At 32.6% G+C, this 22,927-nt stretch overlaps 1 non-coding gene and 1 pseudogene across 1 annotated transcript; one reads left to right on the plus strand and one right to left on the minus strand.

Annotated features, from left to right (window-relative positions):
* Positions 1 to 1,643: 1,643 nt before the first annotated feature.
* LOC143074115 (polypeptide N-acetylgalactosaminyltransferase 1-like) lies at positions 1,644 to 22,706 on the plus strand (annotated as a pseudogene).
* On the minus strand, positions 14,824 to 14,905 carry Trnaf-gaa (transfer RNA phenylalanine (anticodon GAA)). Its single transcript has one exon. It is a non-coding gene; the product is annotated as a tRNA-Phe (tRNA).
* Positions 22,707 to 22,927: the final 221 nt, after the last annotated feature.

Raw genomic sequence — 22,927 nt, forward strand, 5'->3', positions numbered from 1 at the left:
CCATGATCTACATCTGCCATGACTTGCTTCGTGCCATGATCTGATTCTTGTCATGCTTTGGTTCCTCAGATAATCTTACTCTTGTGAAGATGTTCTAGTTCGCTCTTCTTCGTTTTTTGATCTGGTTTCTTAGATGTCCTTGTACGATTTATCCTAGCTATAGTTTCGCATACCACCTGTGTTATGTAGATGACCAGGTTCTTTACATGACCTAAATATGAATATATTCTGATGCTTTATACAGGTTAACTTAAAGGTCCACCCGTGGTAAAATAGATACAAAATTTAAGTCCAAGAACTATTTCTATTCGAAAAGGACGAAGACGGCAATAATTTTGGATTAAAGCGCTCTAGATTAGGGGAAATATTTGCTGTAAATGTTTGGAGCGCAAATGTCCTATCTTATTACAGGTAAAAAAGCACAAACGTCCATTGATCCCTGTCTCGTGTGACATCGGTCTGCAAAAACAATACAGACAAATAGGTAAATGAGAAGAAAAAGATGGGTGCAAATACTTTTGCTAAATTATTTGCTATACAGCGCTCAACATACTTTATCTTATTTATTTTTTTGAAAAGTTACTTTCAGTATTGTATCTTTAAGATATACAAGGACCATTAATAAAACTTGGGGAAATGTACTGATATTACTTAGTTAAAATATGTCGGATTTAACAGTTTATGATAAATGCTGTTGGATTGTCATTCGAGAAGATCTAGTAATTTGACAAAGTGTTGTTGCGATAATTATGACACCCCTTTAATTAACGATTTATCGTGATTAAGGATTAACCTTTGTTTTTACAATGAACGTGTAACTATTAAATATTAGACTATTTTATTTTATTTTTTTAACCACAGAATTAGTATTGTGCAAATAGCGATCGAATGCTTTAGATTGATTCCAAACGTGAAATAATGTACTGTGGATTCATTAATATTCGTTGGATACAAATTTTCGTGGATTTCGTTTGTACAGGAGAACCACGAATTCAAATGTTCAACGAAATACAAATTTTGTAAAGGAATGAGTGGAGACTTTGCCCAAACCACGAAATTAAATATCCACGAATATGAAAGTTTTCCTCAAACCCCGAAAATTGATACACACGAAAATAAATGAATCCACAGTACTTGTACGCGTCCCACCACCCAATCGAAACTACTGAATCGGCCTCTGCTTTTTTATATATAAAAATAAGAAGATGGGGTATAATTTCAAATCAAACAACGCTCCACAAGAGACCAAATAACACAGAAATTAATAACTGTGGGTCACCACACGGCCTTCAACAACAGCTTTTCAAATAAAAACACATCAAAGTCTGTTTTATTTAATATCTTAAGTAAACGTATTGATGTCGTCAAACTAATAAATTCTACATCTTACTTTTTTTATTCTACATTGATTCTAAACAAAAATTCACTTTGTTTTATTATTGTACCGATAGACATCGGGTGACAGCTTGCTTAATATAACAAACGATTAACATTAAGTTTCATTATAACTATAAAAACACTACTTTTAAAATTTTGAATTTAAAGATTAACAAAAAAGTTCTAAAATGAAATTGAAAGGTCGTGCTGTAGGAATTTGTATAATTTCGTTGACAGTTGTAATATGTTTATTTTTGTTTTTCAAAATGGAATTGAACTTGAGAGAGCAAGATGTACGTACCATAACAAAATCAGAGTTTATTCAAAACTTTAATTCTTCGAATCAGAATTTAAATGAAGAAAAAATTAAAAAGGTCATAATATCTGCTGAAGAATTTAGGGAATCTAGGGATATTGAAACGGGAAATATTCTAATAGATAAATATGGAAGTAATGATCATATGAATAACGGAGAAAACGGGCGAGGGATTACGTTTGTCGGTGAAGAAAAGAAAAAGGTAAAGGAGTTGTTACCTAAATACAGAATTAATGTTCTAGCTAGTGATTTGATTCCTTTGAATAGACTCGTTCCGGATTCAAGACCTGCAAGGTAAGACTTAATTGATTAGGGAAATCCCCCAACGTGACTGGTGAATAGAAATATGGTCACTCTTGTTCTTTGTTCTTTTTCTGGCCGCCAGTGAAACCCTTTCCAAAGTGGTGCGTCCGTTTTGCTGTGCCGGATATACACGTACGCAGCCACGTCCTGTCAGATTAGGGACGTTAAATCCAATTACTCGTGCTGATAGATTGTCACCATTTCTGCAAGTAAAGAACTTTTGTAACAACTTTTGATGAGTCAATGGGTGGCCTGCTGCAAGGTAAAATGTCTATCCTAACCAATATACCCTTATTTTCCAGCGGCAGTCGTCAAAATTTCTCCGATCTTCATCCTGTACGGACTCTTTAATAGCACCTACCTATTGTATTTGTTGATAATTTGTTCTCATGATGAACATGCATGAAATATTTGCCAATCAAAAAATAGCAAACAACAATCAATCATCATGAGAGAAATAAAAAAAAAACGTAATCCACATATTTTAAAGTTTAAAAAAAATAGATGATGGTATTAATGATCAAGGCCATGGTGGAGATGAAGATACAGTATTTCAAAGGCAAATTTTCGAACAATCTTTCTTTCTTACAAATTCCTCAAAGTTTTAGAATGGCTATATAAATATAAATTATACAACTCGTCTAAACATCAACCCAACAATGTAAGATCTGTAAATTTGCTTTCGCAAATTTTTGGTTCTTCCCTCGCCGGGATTCGAACATATGCTACTGTGATATCGTGACACCAAATCGCCTGAACTGCAGCCGTCCCGCTAGACCACACGACCACCTGGGCTCTCCAAAAATATAGAGCTTTCGCTGGCCGTGTGTTACCTTTCATCGTCAATGTTAATCTAGCGGCGTACAACAGTACATGATATATAAGGCATGAAGATGTTATTGTTACAGATCAGCTAAATTATCTATAGTAAAGGATCCTACAAATTAATGTAAGATACAGTCACAGAAAATAATTATATTTATAAGTACGTCTGAGTCAGTGACAACTCTAAAACAGATGTATTCATCGGATCGCCATCAATGATGGTGATACATGGCTGTGTACATAATTATATACAACTCGTCTAAACATCAACCCAGCAATGTAATATCTGGAAATTTGCTTTCGCAAATTTTTGGTTCTTCCCTCGCCGGTATTCGAACCCATGCTACTGTGATATCGTGACACCAAATCGCCTGCACTGCAGCCGTCCCGCTAGATCACACGACCACCTGGACTCTCCAAAAAATACAGAGCTTTCGCTGGCCGTGTGTTACCTTTTCTCTTCAGTTTTAATCTAGCGGCGTACTCAGTACATGATATATAAGGCATGAAGATGCTATTGTTACAGACCAGCTAAATTATCTATAGTAAAGGATCCTACAAATTAATGTAAGATACAATCACAGAAAACAATTATATTTATAAGTACGTCTGAGTCAGTGACAACTCTACAACAGATGTATCCATCGGATCGCCATCAATGATGGTGATACATGGCTGTGTACATAATGTATATACATCTCGTCTAAACATCAACCCAGCAATGTAATATCTGGAAATTTGCTTTCGCAAATTTTTGGTTCTTCCCTCGCCGGTATTCGAACCCATGCTACTGTGATATCGTGACACCAAATCGCCTGCACTGCAGCCGTCCCGCTAGATCACACGACCACCCAAAAAAAAAGATATGCACATGTTTTTTATAACTAAATAGATAATTTCACTATACAACTTATGTACATACATATCCTTTTTTATCAGGAAATTTTTTTAATTTGATCACATTTGGAAGAGGTTTACTCCTTTTTAATTGCTTGCTTCAAGGAAGCAATTCGCCGACATATTTTCCGTATGCATAGTGACCTAAGCGTAACCCTACTCGTAAAAATCCGATGATCGCAATATGCATGAATCTGTCTTAACATAAACAATTATCTGGTTGTACATGTTAAACACGTGCTCAATGCCCATGCTTTTTGTTATTTGTTTACTAAAAGGTGTCAATCGGGAATTTCGGCTTTAAAACACGGTATTTAATGAACAGACATAGTTAATAAATCATAACAGACAGAGAGAAACAAAATTGACGATTATACGATATATTTGCGTAAAAAATGAAAAGAAATCGTGCACAGAGGACTAAGTTTATGATATATGCATGGATTGGTTTAAGAATTGGATAAAAATTATTTTTCACCACTCACTCGTTTCATATGACTTTAAAAGTGCAAGACATGTTGGTTTTTCATTGGATACCTCAATGAAAACCATGGAGCGTACATTAAAAGCATGTCGGACCTTAAGAGCAACCACTGCGTCTGTCATAACGCTCCGGTATTCATAACGCTGTAATCCTTTAATGAGTGCGAATATTATTCGTCAAGTATGCTACCCAAAAGCTCTTTACGGAGGCGAGATTTTGGGCAAGCTGACTAAAACAGAATCACTTATGTAAGAACGAACGCATCACTATATGTGCAAGTTCATTATAGGATTGAATAGACGTAAAAGAACTGATATGTGCCTCTCTCTTATTGGTTGGTTTAAACTAAACAGTTTTATTAATGAAACATTCTTCGGACGAACTGTCATTTACCGGAAAGAGAAATTTCATTGCGTATTCTTGTACGTAGACTTAAGTATTTAAATAAACGGAACAAATATTGTGTATGGAAAGCTGTAACTATCTCACAGTGTAAATATTTAATATTTTTTTCCCGGTTCGACTTTCCGTCCTGTCATTTCTTCTTTATGTTATGTGTACGTTTGTACACAATGTAGCAGGTGTTTGCACAAAACGTAATATATATTTGCACATAACGCAATAGATATTTGCACATAACGTAATACATGTAGGTATTTGCACATAACTTAATAGGTGTTTGCACATAATGTAATAGGTGTTTGCACATAATGTAATAGGTGTTTGAACATAATGTAATAGGTGTTTGCACATTATGTGATAGGTGTTTGCACAAAATGTAATAGGTGTTTGCAAATAATGTTATACGTGTTTGCACAGAACGTACCGGTAGATTGACATAACATATTGGTTGTGAACTGAAATAATTCATTGCTTGGCATAACGCATATACGCTATAATACCATAACATATAATATTGTTCTCAGAAGATACATATGAATAATCACAACATAAAACCATTATACTATAATACCATGAGTTGTTCATAGAACAAAGATTTATTTAAACAAAACGTTTAGACATTCAACATAACAAACCCATTTAGACAGGAAGCAATTATTAACTGATTTACTGTAAGAAAAAAAGTTATAAAATTTTTGATCGACAACATAATTATGTGTTGAGTTTGATGGATTGATATATCAACAGTCGATAATCCAATGGGTCCAAATTGTGCACCCTTCTGGCCAACTTGTTTTTATACTCATGTGAACTGAACGTCATACAAAACCTTCTTAAAAGACAAAATAAACATCTTGATTTTTTTTTATTATAATTTCACTTTCAGATATATTGGTGTTGTCCTGTCATTGGTCAACAATGCATATTTCAGTGAAATTAAGGATAATAAAAAACAAGAAGGTCTGCTTTATATTTTGATCTTTGATATTAACACAGATGGACGTCTTCAAATTAGAATCTATGACAGACATGATGATTTCCATTTTTGAATTATCACTTCCCATTTCTCAACAGTAACCACCATCTGCACCATCGAAATAAAAGCGCTGTTTCTTTGCTTTTGTGTGTGTGGTTTTTCGTTCGTTTGTTTGTTTGTTTTGTTTTGTTTTTTGTTTTATTGTTGTATTTGTGCATGTACTGATTTTGTGTCATGGGTGAAAACCCCATTTCCTTTGTTTTTCTAAACTATTTTGGTAGTATTTGTAAAAATTTAAGATTTTATTTTCTATATTTTCAGGTGTAAATACCGGACATACGCACATGATCTCCCAACTACAAGTGTCATTATTCCATTTTATGACGAATGGCCATCGGTTCTAATTCGAACTGTTTACAGCATAATTAACAGAACTCCTAGACATTTACTTCAAGAAATTATATTAGTTGACGACAATAGTCAAATGAGTAGGTTACTTTTTGGTTAGAATAACAGTCAAATTGGCAAGTCACACATTGACTAAAATATCATTAATGATTGTTACAAGGGTCAATTGGATTATTGAGGTCTTTGCTATGACTGGGTCTCGATTGGGTTTATATAATATTCAATATAATATGTTAATCTGCACATGGTCTTTTCTTTGTGTAATTTGTTTGCATTCGTCACAACTCATCCGATTCCGTTCCTTTCATATAAATAGAAGAGTAGCGGACTCACGCAAGGATTGTCGATTGCGTTTGTTTGCTGTTTCATTGTGATTCTAGATTAATAGACACGCGGAATAACGTTTGTTTGCTGTTTCATTGTAATTCTAGATTAATTGACATGCGGAATAACGTTTGTTTGCTGTTTCATTGTAATTCTAGATTAATAGACATGCGGAATAACGTTTGTTTGCTGTTTCATTGTAATTCTAGATTAATAGACATGCGGAATAACGTTTGTTTGCTGTTTCATTGTAATTCTAGATTAATAGACATGCGGAATAACGTTTGTTTGCTGTTTCATTGTAATTCTAGATTAATAGACATGTGGAATAACGTTTGTTTGCTGTTTCATTGTTATTCTAGATTAATAGACATGCGGAATAACGTTTGTTTGCTGTTTCATTGTAATTCTAGATTAATAGACATGCGGAATAACGTTTGTTTGCTGTTTCATTGTAATTCTAGAGGAATAGACATGCTGAATAACGTTTGTTTGCTGTTTCATTGTTATTCTAGATTAATAGACATGCGGAATAACGTTTGTTTGCTGTTTCATTGTAATTCTAGATTAATAGACATGCGGAATAACGTTTGTTTGCTGTTTCATTGTAATTCTACATTAATAGACTACTGAATAACGTTTGTTTGCTGTTTCATTGTAATTCTAGATTAATTGACATGCGGAATAATGTTTGTTTGCTGTTTCATTGTAATTCTAGATTAATAGACATGCGGAATAACGTTTGTTTGCTGTTTCATTGTAATTCTAGATTAATAGACATGCGGAATAACTATTTAATATTATGATTTATTGCAGTTGAACTGAAAAGGCCACTAGACGAGTATATGAATGACAATTTTCCTAAAGATATGATAAAGATTGTACGTAATCCTAAACGTGTAGGCGCAGGTACGTCTCGAGTAAACGGATGGCGAGCCTCAACTGGACAAGTTGCTGTGTTCTTTGACAGTCAAATGGAAGTCAATATAGACTGGTATGTTACTAGCTTTACTATAACGGTGTTAAACAGTCACATGAAGGTCAATATAAACTGCTATATATTGTAACGTGCAGGGGGTCCTACACGCCAGATGGTACTTTGTGTACCCGTAGATCCGTACCAGGGTTTCTTTCCTGGATTTGTTGCGTATCGTTGGCTAACTCTTACAAATGGTAAAGTGTTTCCTAAACTAATTCAACCTCAGATATAAAAGCCTAACAACAAGTAAAAAAAGATAACTTCCTGTAAGTAAACAAAATGGAACCCTTAATCTTACAATGGAGTACAACACAAGGGCCACTTAACTGGAGCTGTGACTTAACCTTACTTCAAAAGTTGATATATGGATGTAACCTATTTGCCTTACAGAACATTAGTTCTTTGATTCAAAGGTAATATGGAAATATGGTTTCCAATGCGCCCATGGTCCTTGTTCAGGCCCATGGTGTCATTGTTCCAAAGGGACAGTATAACGTTGTGACCTTAATTATATACCACAGGACAATATGTCACCACCTTATTCAGATAGTACAATTGGCTCTTGCTTATAAAAGTTTAACCAAAGGTCCTTGGTAAGCTACTTCTTATTCAGAAATAGTTATAATTACCTTTTGTTAAGGCTTCACTCATATAGCCTTTATTTTATCTACTTTTCTCAATTTGAAATTGTTCTTCTTAGCCATTTCTTTGATGCTCAATTTACGTTCTTCTGAGTACAGGAAATTCATCTTGTCTCGTACGTCTAACCAGTGGTCATGACTTTGTTTGATGGCGCTATAGAAAGTCGGTTCTTTTTCTTTTTTTATCAGTTTATAGGGGTACAGCTTATGTAGATAAACAAGGATAAAACTGGCTTCCTTTTCCACCTCGAACAGAAAGGTCTTTTGTGGGATGTCGAGCATTATCTTTCCTATCCTGAATCTTGCAGTTCGTTCAGTTTTTTCCATTCCTACACTTGCTGAAAGTTGACCCTCGTCACCTGTCGTGCAGGCGGGATCCTCGTGTGGTTTCAGGATAGTGTTCTATCATCATTGGGTACTGTGATTAACGGTGCTTCTGTATGTTGAGCGGTATTTTCTCCGTTCTCTTCGGTATTGCTGGTAAGCTCTTCATAGGGGTAATTTTCTAGACATTTTTTTTAGCGGGTTCTCCATTTTAACTTGTCGTTGGTGTGGACGTCGATGGTGTGGATTTCTTAGCTATGTTAGCTTCTAGACGGCGTTTATTCCTGTCTGATCTAGCTTTTGATGACCGTTTCCGTGTCTTTTGTATTGTAGGTGACTCGGTCTGCACGTAAGTGTACAATGGTGAATATATCTCCAGTCTACAACGAAGGTGAGCATGACTCACTGCTCGAGGTCATAACGATCCACCTCTACCTGACATGTTTAACTAAATGTGGTGATTAGTCAAATAATTCTTAAGTCTGCACTCTGGGAAATCTGACGATCGAACTGATTAACGTTGCGAGAAACTAGAATAATCTCTAACCTAAAAAGCATATGATCTCTAAACAGAAATACATATATTCCATATGACTGTTACGTTTTAAAATAACGCCTGTAGTAATTTAATATCAAGCACTTACTTTTCGACTAGATAGGATCGGAACCAGTATAAAAACCAAAACTTCGGAAATCGTTTTCCGTATTACAACCGTAATTAACGTACTTTATTAAGAAACGAAAGTAAAAGGATTTAAACATTTGCCGATTTCCTAATAGATAAACTTAGAACACAATTTAGGTAACTGAATAAGTTTCGTCACAATATTATTAGCTTTACTATATATATAAAGGTGAAAGACAGTCACATGGAAGTCAATATTGACTGGTATATTACTAGCTTTACTATAACGGTGAAAGACAGTCACTTGGAAGTCAATATTTCCATAATAGTTATTGAAAAACTGGTCATTATCGTGATATATGGACTGTCCTACAGCAGTCCATGTATCACGATAATGACCAGTTCTTCAATAACTATTATGTTTATTACATTGAGGAACCATGTTTTTACAACTTCTCACGTTTTTACCAATATGTATTTGATATTCTTTCACTATTTTGACATATTGACTCGACGTTACTATTTTTAGAAATGATATTGACTCCGTGTTACTTAAAATAGTATCATGGAGTCAATATCATTTCCAAAAATAGTAACATCTAGTCAATATATTATATTAAACTTACACTATTTACATATGTAATATATAAATTAAGGACTTTCACTCAGTCAATACGATATATATGAACCTCAGTCATTATAATATGAACAGGTCCATATATAACGTATAGACCTCGTCAAATATCCATAATTGATAAAATGATAGTCATGTCAGTCGCTAGACATTTACATGAAATCTTATATTAAACATGATGGTAATAAACTAAGTCGTCTCATGGTTTGACGTATTTGTACAAACATCGGTATGGAAACTTTTAAAATCGCCTGACCCTAAACTACCTTCAAAGCAAAAGAAGTGTAACTTTTTACTGTTATTCACTTGCCGTATAATTTCAAAAGTAAAGCATTATTCGTGTATCCCGGCAGGCAACAACGTAAAATTGGCAATGAAATTGATTTGGACTAATTTAGGGTAGTACCCTTTAAGTTAGGATGTGTGAGACTAGGTGATGTGAAGTACCGTTAAAGTTAACGCTGTAAGCTTGGGTGGTGTGTAGTACCGTTTAAGTTAACGCTATGATATTTGCTGTTGTGTAGTATCGCTTAAGTTATCGCTGTGAGATTAGATGGTGTGAAGTACTGTTTATGTTAATGCTTTAAAATTAGGGTACAGTTTAAGAGTTTAATTTCATAACTACAAACCTCCAATCATTAATTTTTCAAGAGGAGAAATGTCAGTGAAAGTGTTGCTTCCTTAGTGTATTGGTCATTTATTTGTATTTAATGAAATGTTTGCTTAGTTTATAAATATGTCCTAGATCCTTCGTTTTAGATAATTCTAAGATTTAAGAATGAGTAACATTATTGTAAAAAAAAATATATACAGTACGAAACTGGAATGATTGGTAATTTGTGATTACACACATAGAACAAATTTGATTATTTTTTAACCCTTGTCCTTTTCTAAATCTAAAGTAAACCTCTAGTTGCTATACCTCAATAATGATAAAATACTTAGTCAACATCAACGTTCATGGGTACTAGTTCAGAAGCTCTTCATCTACCCAAGGACGCATTGTTACATTTACTTATAGTGAAATATGATTATAAAATATTGACACGTAAACTTCCCCACCCCCACCCCCACTACATGTATAATCTATTAAATCTGAATGCATACAGTCAATGTTTTCAGTTAGGAAGAATGCTTATTTTGTGACTAAAAGTGTATTGATTGACTTTCAGGTAACAACTCTTTAATTTTCATAAAATTTTACCAAAGTATTAATTTTGACCTTTTAACAAAAATATTAGAATATAAAAAAAATTGAACCAACCGTTTTGTCAGAAAAAATACACTAGTTATATAGCAATTTGACAAACACTATTTTTTATCATTGAGAAGCTTAATACCCCTTAACAACATAACGTAATTAAAACATTTAGCTGATTTTACAGAGTTATCTCCCTGTAGTGTAAGGTACCACCTTAAAAGTGTATTGATTGACTTTCAGGTTACAACCCTTGCTTACAGAGGTTAAGAAGGACAGAAAAACAATAGCTATGGCAGTACTTGACTATGTAAATGCAGAAAACTTTGAATATTATTTCTACGAGAGTCATTTGCCTCGCTATGGGTTTGAATGGAAACTTGGGTTTTTTGAAACTTTCTTCAGAAAAGATCAGATTGGAGCTACAGAGGAAGACGCAAGACCGTATGTTAATATTCAATAATAAGAAACATAACAAGTATTATTAGAATAAAACTAGAACTATATCTAAAATAGAAAACAATATTGAAAATAACATTTTATAAATTTCATGCGTTCATAGGGCTTTTCTGAATTTTCTCGTTGTCAGGAACGCTCGAAGATGAATATAAGAAAGCCAAGGATGTATAAGAACCGAAACAGTTGAAAAGCTATATGACAAAATTGACCCTCAAAATGATTGCCAAACCAACCTGCAGCGGTATCGTGCCAGTGTTGTTATTCCATATAAATACATCAAAAGTACATTCTTTGGTATGAAGTTAAGGGACGACTGTATGATTTTTGATTACAGACAGATCATTCATTTTTTTCTTTTTCTTTTTCCAGGCCGGCTTAATAATTTCGCACGGCTTATTTCATTATCCCAATTCTGTACACAATTAATTTCGGCGTTGCTGTAGGCAGCATATTCTTTTTCATCTTGTCTTGAACAAAATTGTTTATTTTCAGTTCATACGAGTCATAAATCTTTCTGTCCCTGCGCCCCTCCCCCTAAATTCCAATTCTTAGTTTATCGCATTATTAAAACACCAGGAGTAAAACCATTATCCTTTATTTATAATTGTTTTCTGATTTTGATATTTCAGTGGTACGGTAATGGTTGGTGCTGCGTATGCCGTGGACAGTAACTATTTTGGTGAGATAGGTACTTACGATGAAGGCATGTATATATGGGTGGTGAAAATCTGGAAATGTCTTGGAGGGTATGTACTTATTAATGTAAATTGTATATATATACATGAACTATTTAATCTTTACAAGACAACATGACTTTAACAATTGAACAGAAATTAGTTGTTATGCTGTCTGAGTGACATCTAGACCATATTTACTAAAAGAAGTTTTGGACGACATACATCGTTATATGCTCACCGCGGGAAAGGGGGAACTAACTCCTTTTGTGGTATGGACGAGAAGCTGAAATATCCAATACCTCACACTTTTCATATATTTTGAATAATGAAAATGTATACCATATCATATTTATGACACACATATATCAATAACTACCATGATTATGACAATTCATGCCGATATCATAGACCACTTTCGAGTTATGTCCTTCACCGGAAAGGTTCGTCAATTATCCTCGCCTATTTAAGAATTGAATGCTTCCTTTTGTAAATTTATTGGGGTGTAAAAGCGTTGACCGAAGTACATTTCTAAAAATGTACGCACGGTCAACGCTTTTACAACCCTATAATAGTATTATAGTCAAATGTCTTTATAGTATGTAAATGTATCTTAGTGATATAACGAATTGACAGGGTATTATAGTCAAATGTCTTCATAGTATATAAATGTATCTTAGTGATATAGCGAATTGACATAGTATTATAGTCAAATGTATTTATAGTATATAAATGTATCTTAGTGATATAACGAATTGACATAGTATTATAGTCAAATGTATTTATAGTATATAAATGTATCTTAGTGATATAACGAATTGACATAGTATTATAGTCAAATGTATGTATAGTATAGAACATTGGTTTCATGATATATCTCTAACCTTAACGACATGGTTATTCTGATCATAAGACAGCTGTGGCGTTCCATTCCCCCGAGCATTTTTTGTTGTATCATGTTGATGAATTGCCGTCTCATTTACGCATTAGATACATTTCTTTTTATTCTGATCAATATCAGATTAAAATACAATTACTGTAACAATAATTTGTTTTACATCTGTTAAATTTAATTATTGTCTTTACCTTTTTTTTAAATTTCATTCTGGTTTTTAACTAAGGTCTGGATGTGTGGTGGACGTCTTATTCACATTCCCTGCTCTCATATAGGACACATACCACGTTCACAGCCATACAGTTTTCCCGGTGGTAGAAGGTATGTCGAGGTTTACAATTATAAACGGGCAGTAGAAGTGTGGATGGAACCGAAACACAGACGATTTGTTTATGATAGTTACCCAGAGATGGCGGTATGATACAGTTTAAACTATTGCAGCTAAATAGTTAACTTATCGTGCAAACATATTTCTATAATTCGTATAAGTTGACAGTAAAATTACAGATCCACAAAATATTTACAAAATCAATCTACGATCTAAAAATCAACGATTTATTGAAGAATTATTTTATTTACTGTTATCTACATACAAAGATATTACATTGTGTTTTACAACACAAAAAAAGAGGCTAATGTTGAAATTAGACATACTGCATTTTGTTAAAGTACAATCAGTCCTTACTTAACATTGCTCGGTGTAACACGAAATGTTGTGTTAATTATGAAACTTCTTTCTGTCATTTTTATTGATCTTGTATTCTTTAAGGTCAAGGAATAGTAAATGAGTTTTGCCACAAATTTTGGTAAAATTTTGCATACAAAGTTGGCTCGTTGAACTGTAACTGACAATCGAAAAAAATATGCAATTATTGTTTTCATTCTCTGAAATATAACTAATTGATTTCTTTCAAAATAGGTGAATACTTGTATAGAAAGCACATAAAATCGGCGTAAAACGTTCTTAAATTTGTCGAAAATCATCAAATCTCCAATTTCAAGTCCATATATGGATTTTTCTTACAAACGAATATGTTGATACATGAATTTCTGTAAACGAGCCAAAATCTGTGCAATCACAGCCCGTTTACAGTAACTTGACCGTACGTTTTTCTTTATTTATCGCTAGACTATTGACGCTGGGGATTTATCAGAACGATTCAAGCTGAAGGAGAAATTACAGTGTAAAAATTTTACTTGGTTTTTGACGAATATCTGGCAGGAATTATTCGTCTTTGATGATAATGTTTTTGCTTGGGGATCAGTAAGTATTGGCCAGATGCCAGACACTTTTCTAAACAATCAGAACACTTCAGAAAGAAATACGAATCTTTTGTAATGACACAATGACACAAAAGGAAAAGACAAACGAAAACAACAAAACATTACACAGAAAAGATTGATGAACGCAATCACTCCCCCCCGCAAAAAAAAACTTAAACAAACAAACTGTAGTGCCCTTGTTTAACCAAGCATGGAAATACGTGTATTGTTCTATTCAAATTTGCCGAATATTATAAAATTCCGAAATCATTATAAATTAATTGATTGATTGTAGGGTTTTAATGTTCAGTGGCAAATATTTCATGCATGTTCAGGGCGATATTTAAGGAATGTTTCTCCCTTATGAATAGATCAGATTCCTTGACCGGGTTGTACTTTACTTTTGATCCTTTTTTGTTTTATCAGCCCTTCATCACTTAGAAAAGGTTTTGGACTTGTGTTATATATGTTGCCTCCATCACTAAAAAGGCACTTATGGTCGAAATGCGCATCTGATGCAATAAAGTTGGTACCGTTAAAGTAATTAAGACATTAACAATTTGTAATACTTAAATCGTTTGTAAGTGAAAATTGTCGAAGTGATCGAATGCTAAGTCTAACAGGACAAAGATAGATAAAAGTATTACCTATACAAACAATGTCAACATTTAAATTTAAAATATCACGAAAGCAAACAACAAGAAAATTTCTATAGCAACAAATGAACGTTTTTAATGACCTTGACTGGCTAAACAGCCCTTGCACGGTCAGTAAGTAGTGAGTAGCAAATAATATCCTGCCAGCCGACAGATTATTCCGTGTCGGAACCCGGGATTGAATCGGGGGCCTTTAGATCTTCAGTCTAACGCTCTCCCAACTGAGCTATTTAAATTTTTCAGACAGATTGCCAATTGATGTGTATTGGAATAAATAAGAAAAGTTGATTTGTTGTATTATATAAACTGATTTATCAAATACCAAGTATTGTGTTGTCGGAATCAAATAGTCAACTAAGTCATGTAACGGGAGATTTTACAATCCAAGATGGCGGTATGCAGTTAATCTACCTTCTGATTTTTGATTGATTGATTGATTGATTGGTGTTTAACGGCACTTTCAGCACTTGTGGTTATTTTGTTTTGGTCAGTTTTTATAGGTTTAGGAAGACGGAGTGCCCTCAAGAGAAACACCGACCGTCAGCAGATTTTCGTAATAGCAGAATTTTCTTTACTATTACCAACTTGTCGACAAGAACCCACTCAGATTTAGAATTCTGTATCGGAATGCATTCATTTACTACTCTTATAACAAAATATATACTTTCTGGATCAGGGAGTGCGGAAGTGTTTTATTTGAAAACTTTCAATTTGTTATAGGGGTTGACACGAAACACATAAACATATATATAAGTAAGGCCTGTATCGCTGAACTGATGTTCTTGTTTATTATATAAAATGTATTTAAAATTATTTGTTAAATTCAGTAGATCATATACCAAAAGAAACTTTTAATATATTTTAAGAATAACAGTACTGTAGTTGAAGAGTTGCAAACGTCAATTGTAGATTTGACGGTCGCAAATACTGGCAACGCGTAGCGGAGACAGTAAAACGGAGATTTGCGACCGTCAAATCAAAATTGACGGTGGCAACTCTCCAACTACAGTACTGTTATTCCGATTCTAATGCATTACAAAAAGAAAAAAAAGCGATAAAACTTGAAAAAATGTCTAAATTTGTCAAATAAAAAAAAATCCGCGAAACTTCATGAATGATTTTGGAACAAAGACGCCATGGCTAAACATGACGTCATTCAAATGAAAGCTTACAGACTGGAGGTTATTACGTTACCTGTACGCTTCAATTTCGGATAAAATAATATTAAAACGGCGAATTCGAAATGTAGGTGTTGTTTTATTTTCGATTATATAGTAGTATTCGAACATTTGTTGATTCATCAATTCAAAATGGCGGGTCCCTCCTTAGTTACGCCTGGTCAACTGTGGATTTGACGGCAACTTTTAGCCAATGAAAAAAATTGTTACATCCAAATTGCATTAGAATAAATATTGTTTATGCATTAGGAACGGTATAGAAATCATTATAAAACGAGCCCGTAATTTGTTTGCTTTGTCTCGGTTATGTATACGTAGTGTGTCCTGGGACCGTTTGCATAAAGCTACTTAAGGATGTACACCTCTGAGGAGCCAAACATTTCTAGAATTAAACTTTTTTTCTTAACCTGATTTTTGGGTTAAGAAGACTGTAACAAAATAATTGTTGAAGAAAAAATCATATGGTGGTGCACTTCTTTTTTTGCTACGGCCCTTTGAAAATGCCTAATTTTGGTGATTTTCCCATTTTCATCGATTTTTACCTATTTTGGGGCTATTATCGTGAAAAAAATCACAGTTCCACAATTAAACTTTTGTTCATACTTTCTATAAAGATGAAGTGGACCGAACTGAATAAATATTTCTTAAAAAAACTATAGGTAGGTGTTAATATAAGAAAGTTTTATCATAATTTGACGCTTTTTTGTGTGAAATTTACCATGCTGTCAATTTTGTGTTTTTGTAATTTTTCTCAGTTTTAAGAGCAAAATGCATATTATTTCAACTTTTTTTGTTACAAATGATTGAACAAATACATATCTAAGAAATTTTAAAAGACCAAAATGATATGGGATGTACAGGACTCTTGTAGAACAATTTTTTGTATCCCTAACCCATTTTCTCGAAATTTTGGCTTAAAATACTGACTTGATTGGTCGTAAAATTGGAAAACTGGATTACTAAAAAACCATTCATTGTAAATACACAATTTTTGCACAGAGTTATGTTTGATTATGATATTTTTAAAATTCATTGATATTTTCCACTTTTATCAGACGATTTGGAAACAATTCAAGAACGAGATTTCAACGAGACTGAATGAGACTGAAAAGTCAGAAGAATAAATCCTTAATAAGTTAAGATTTGTTCCGTACGAACGGATATTTCTACTTATTCCCGGCTTAGTATATATCTAGGATTTTGATTGGTTAACGCACGTCGTTACAAAACCCATAGCCCATGGGTGTTCCTAACCCATATCCCCGGACGTTGCTAACCATTATCCCGGGGAACTTCACGCAAGTTTTCCTTAGTTCCATGATCGCTCCTTGTGAATTATTGAATTCTGTAGATTATCCATGATGTTTGTAATTAAATATTTGATTCATTAACGATTTTGTCCTATTATGACGATCATTTACACTCATTTCAGTAAATGCATCACTTGACTGCCACATTTTCAAAGAAATGGGACTACTGACCTAGCTATGCAAATTACCCACGTTGACGTCACACCATCTATGGCGTAATTCGCTCACAACATTGGGTGCCAAATTTGACTCAATCCAGTTTCTCTGTCTTCGTATTAAAAACGTCTTATATTTGACTACCTGTAGGGTTCTACACCCCGTAAATAATATGTAAAATTTCCAAATAAAACATTTTTAGAGAATGAAAAAAACGTTGTTTTCGCGTTACACTTTGTACCCGAGTTTCCATAAAACTCACCCGATTCGGACTAAGACCGGGGATAAATTTGTTATCTACGTTCATATCCGTAGATATTGATATTTTAACACCCTTCAGTTCCCTGTACACCCTTTGGCTACGCCTCATGGTGTACTGGGGTAATTCAGGGTGGCAAAATATCCATATCTACGGATATGAAGGTAGATAACTTATGATGTCCTACGATAAATTAGTAATTACGAATGTATATCTTAACTTAAGTGATTTTATGCTTATCAGCACTGTTCTCACATTATAGTATCAGTATTTTACTAGCCGTATTTATTGGACTCGATCATAGAATAATTCTACATGCGTAAGACTGGATGCACAATCTGCACATCAGATACATACTGCTTTAATAACATAAAGGAATGACAACCCTTTTACCCGTTATTATCAAACATTTCACAGCTAAATTTAAATATTAAAATGTCGAGAAATTGTCATTTTTTAGTAAATTCCTTCTTACTTAAGGTAGGTTGTCTTCCTCCATCTTGGATTTGGAAATACCAGAAAACAAGGTCTAGATCTTTTTAAATAGAATGAGCAAATTTTAAGAGCAAATTTTAAGAGTAGAAGTTAATTCATGTGTAAGAACTTTCACTTCAATATAGAAAATGACATGTTTTATATTATTTTTGATTTTACAAAAAACTGTTAATTTTTGTTAAATTAATTTTTTAACAACTTTGCCACATAAGGGGAGGCAACTCAAATTCAAGGGCAGATAATTCAGATTTGGGTATTTTACAATATATTGTGTAAGGAATTTACCTATTTTATCATGTAGCAAGAACACGGGTCCTGTGACCACATTTTTTTCTTTTTCTTAATTTAAAGCATACTATTAAAACTATCTTTTCCTATGTTATCTCAAATTTCTATGGAGTGGTTTACTCTTTATTGTAGAAAATAGGGTTTTCCATGCATAATCTATACAAAATCTGTCAATTTTGAACACCGTGTAGCGTAAACATAAGCACGGTAACCAATTCTTTTTATTATTATTTTAAAAAAGCATTATAAAAACAACATTTTGGCAAATTATTAAAAAAATCTGTGGACTATAATTTAGACACCCCATCTACCTTTTCGTTCTTCTTAGAAAATAAATTGAATTTTGTAAAAAAAAAAGTCAAAAACATTACATTAGTTATATTATGATCTAATTCATATTTGAAAATTGAAATGAACAAAAACCAACAACATGTGTATGGCCTAGTGTACCATGTTATTAATGTTTTTGTTTAAATAAATATATAACTAGAATTAGTAAGTGTCACTTACTTCTTTTGTAGGCACGAAATATACAAAACAATCAATGTTTAGACAATCATAGTTATCTTTATCCAGCCCCAGAAGCTCTTTATCTGGAAATGTGTCATTACAAACTGGAAACTCAGGTAATCATGTTGATATTTTCCTAATTCATCCTTTAACTTGCATAGATATTCCTAAATCGTGTTTTATCAGAACAAACCATGCAGTAAATGCAGGTTATCAATAATTTGGTTTCAATAGTTATCAAAAGTACCAGGATTATAATTTAGTACGCCAGACGCGCGTTTCGACTACATAAGACTCATCAGTGACTCTCAAATCGAAATATTTATAATTATCAATAATTTGGTTTCAATGTAATGTTTTCTTAACGTTTTGATTTGACAATACCAGATCGAAAAAAATATATCAACTTATATGAAGTTCTGGATGGGTTTTATAGAATAGAAAATTACAGACATGAACTATAAAGAACAGAGGAAAATAGGACAATAACATAAAGAATATAGAGAATAATTGGATTCTAAAATAAAACGAATAGAGAATGATTGGCAACAAATATAAAGAAAAGAGAAAGATTGACAACAAATATAAAGAAAAGAGAAAATGACTTATAGTCCATGAATACAAAAATGAAAGACCTCCATTCAGACCATCGAACATAGGCTGGGATACGATGCAAATAATGTACTAAAAATGTATCAACACTGTGCATCCCACCATGCTATATGTAAGATGTTCTAACAGAAAAGTGAAGTGAGATAAGATTCATGCACTGTTTGTTCCTCGCCAATAGTTGTGCGTGCTTGCAGAGAAAAAGTTCAATTTAATTTTGAATACTCCCTCCAGAATAACAAAATCGGCAAATAAATAAAAATATTCTCAGTTTTATCCGTCATTGATAATTAAATATTTATTGATTGACTATTTATTCTCAAATTCTTATACTTGACGTGAAATACCGTTAATTTGAGTTGAGTGTTGTCAATCACGGACGCCGTCCGTTTGATTGACGTTTATGGAATATCTATATATTATATGCATGTCACATATGACTACGGGATACTTATATGTTTTTCTTATATGTCAAGTGTTAAAATTGTTATCACTTGACATATAAGACCCTTTCCTATTGTTCAAACCAATACATTGACCTCATTTGTTTTTTGCCGTTAGTTTACTGTTTCATTGAGTTTATATTTAATACGTCCTCCTCTTTAAATTCAGGTTTTTTCATGGACCAAAGAGAAGCTACTTCGAACAACTTCACAGTGTGTGGTTGTGAAAGACATACATGAAGGTACCAGACCGGTGTTAGAAGGCTGTATTATAGGTCCTCGTGATAAATGGGACCATAAAAAGGTCTGTGTTTTAATGTTAAAAGACTGTGCTAAATGTATAATCATGGTTTGCCTGGTTTCCAGAGCTCGAAACACCTATCAGGTTAAAGGATATATATAAAATCAGAAGATGTGGTATAATGGCCAATGAGACAACTCTCCACAAGAGACCAAAAGACCAAGAAATATATAATTTTATCATTACATTGAACTTGTTGATGCATTTTGCTATGCTTTGTCATTCCGGCATTACATTTGTATGGCAAGCCGTTTTGCTATTTATTCTTACTTCAAAATATCTCATAAACTTTATAAGATATCTTATATAGTTTATAAGATATCTTATACAGTTTATACGATATCTTATATAGTTTATAAGATATCTCATAAAGTTTATTATATATCTTATAAAATTGAGAATGGAAATATAGTTTATAAGATATCTGATATAATTTATCAGATATCTTATATAATTGTCTTCATAAGATATCTCACAAACTATATAAGATATCTTATAACCTATATAAGATATCTTATAAACTATATAAGATATCTTATATAAAAATTGTTTATAAGATATCACATATACTTTATAAGATATCTTATAAACTTTAGAAGATATCTTATAAACTTTAGAAGATATCTTATAAACTTTAGAAGATATCTTATAAAGTATATAAGATATCTTATAAAGTATATAAGATATCTTATAAATTTTAGGAGATATCTTATATTATAAGATATCTCATATAATATATAAGATATCTCATAAAAATTAAATTATATAAGATATCTTATTTAGTTTATAAGATATATCATAAAGTTTAGAAGATATCTCCTAAAGTTAATAAGATATCTCCTAAAGTTTATAAGATATCGTCTAAAGTTTATAAGATATCTTATATATTTTATAAGATATCTCATATAGTTTAATAGATATCTTATATAGTTTATAAGATATCTCATATAGTTTATAAGACATCTTATATAGTTTATAAGATATCTCATATAGTTAATAAGATATCTTATATAGTTTATAAGATATCTTATATAATTGTCGTTGTAAGATATCTCATGAACTATATAAGATATCTTTTAAACTATATAATATATCTTATAAATTATATAAAATATCTTATATAAAAGTTGTTTGTAAGATATCTCATATACTTTATAAGATATCTTATAAACTTTAGGAGATATCTTATTAATTTTAGGAGATATTTTATATAATATATGAGATATCTTATAAAAATGAAATTATATAAGATATCTTATATATGAAATGAGATATCTTATATATTATATAAGATATCTTATATATAATAGGAGATATCTTGAAATTCGAATACATAGTAAAACGGCTTTTGATGCATGATGGTGTGGATAGGGTTTAACGAATAGAGAATAATGGACAACAATGTAAAGAATAGAGAAAAATGAGGTGCTAAAAATAAATGAAAAATTACATGGTATGCATCACTTGCTTTACCTTGTTCGTAATTAATAGGACTAACAACAATGTAAAATACGTAATTTAGAAACGTCCCTGAGACACATTTCCCAAAATGACGATGATTACAAGGTCTTAAATTATATAGTAGTTTCTTTGTTGTATTAGACGACAATGCCAAACTTGTGTGTTTATGAGCAAATGTTAAATTTAAAAGTATGATTGCTGATTAGACAACTATCCAGTAGAGACCGAATGACGTAGATGTACTCGGAAAAGGTCACCATACACTCTTTAGAATTACCGGGTTTATACGATTGTTAATATGGTTATGTATCATATACAACTATAAGCATTATTTAAGCTTAACGAATAAAACGGAAAAATTATGACAAACGGCAACAAGCGACAACCCCTGGACTACATGTTTCTGGCTTAGGACAGACATACAAAGAATGTGATGTGTTATGTACATGATGTAGAGCTCAACCTGTCCTTATATTTGTATCTCAATTTGTATGCCTATCTTCGAAGAAAGGAGTGGTTATACTGATTTGACACCATCACGTGACCGGTACATTGTTTCGGTGTATGGACTCGTGTACAAGCGACATGTTATTACGGTCTAGGCCCTTTAGATAGAACTGTAGTCCTTTTCTGGAGTTTGGCGATAGTATCCTGTTCCCGATTGTGATATTTTGTCCGACTGGGATTGTGCATGGCGTTTTTACATCCATCGCGTATTTGCTTCGTGTTTACTGAATATTTTAGTACAGCGGGAAAGAGGGGTATCATTAGTACGAATTGTTCGCTGGCATCGAATTTAAAAAAAAAATAAACAATCAAAATACTTATTATGTCGAACTGTCATTCTTTTTAAATTTGAATATTTTTAGAGTACACATTATAAAGCTATACATCCTACTTTTTTTTTCAGAGTGGATATCTCAAACATATCAAAAGTGGATTGTGTCTAGATCATGATGGTCAAGGTCCAATAATGCGAGCATGTAACAACCAGGTGGTCACACAAAATTGGCAGTTTAACCATTATAATTATTGATAGTCTCCAATTAACAGTGTTGTCTACTTTTAACAGTTATTTGTCTTACTTGTTTTTGTCTGTTTTTGATCTATGCATATATTATTTATGTAACATTAACATTTTATAAAAAAAATTCAAGATAGTTGTTCATTCATAATTCATGACAATCAAACATCACTTCAAGTTTGTATGTATCAAGTATCAGAATTTATCTAGCAACTGTGATCTTTTGTATTCTA

This window comes from Mytilus galloprovincialis, chromosome 5, assembly GCF_965363235.1.
Source record: "Mytilus galloprovincialis chromosome 5, xbMytGall1.hap1.1, whole genome shotgun sequence".
In the NCBI taxonomy this organism is placed as follows: Eukaryota; Metazoa; Mollusca; class Bivalvia; order Mytilida; family Mytilidae; genus Mytilus; species Mytilus galloprovincialis.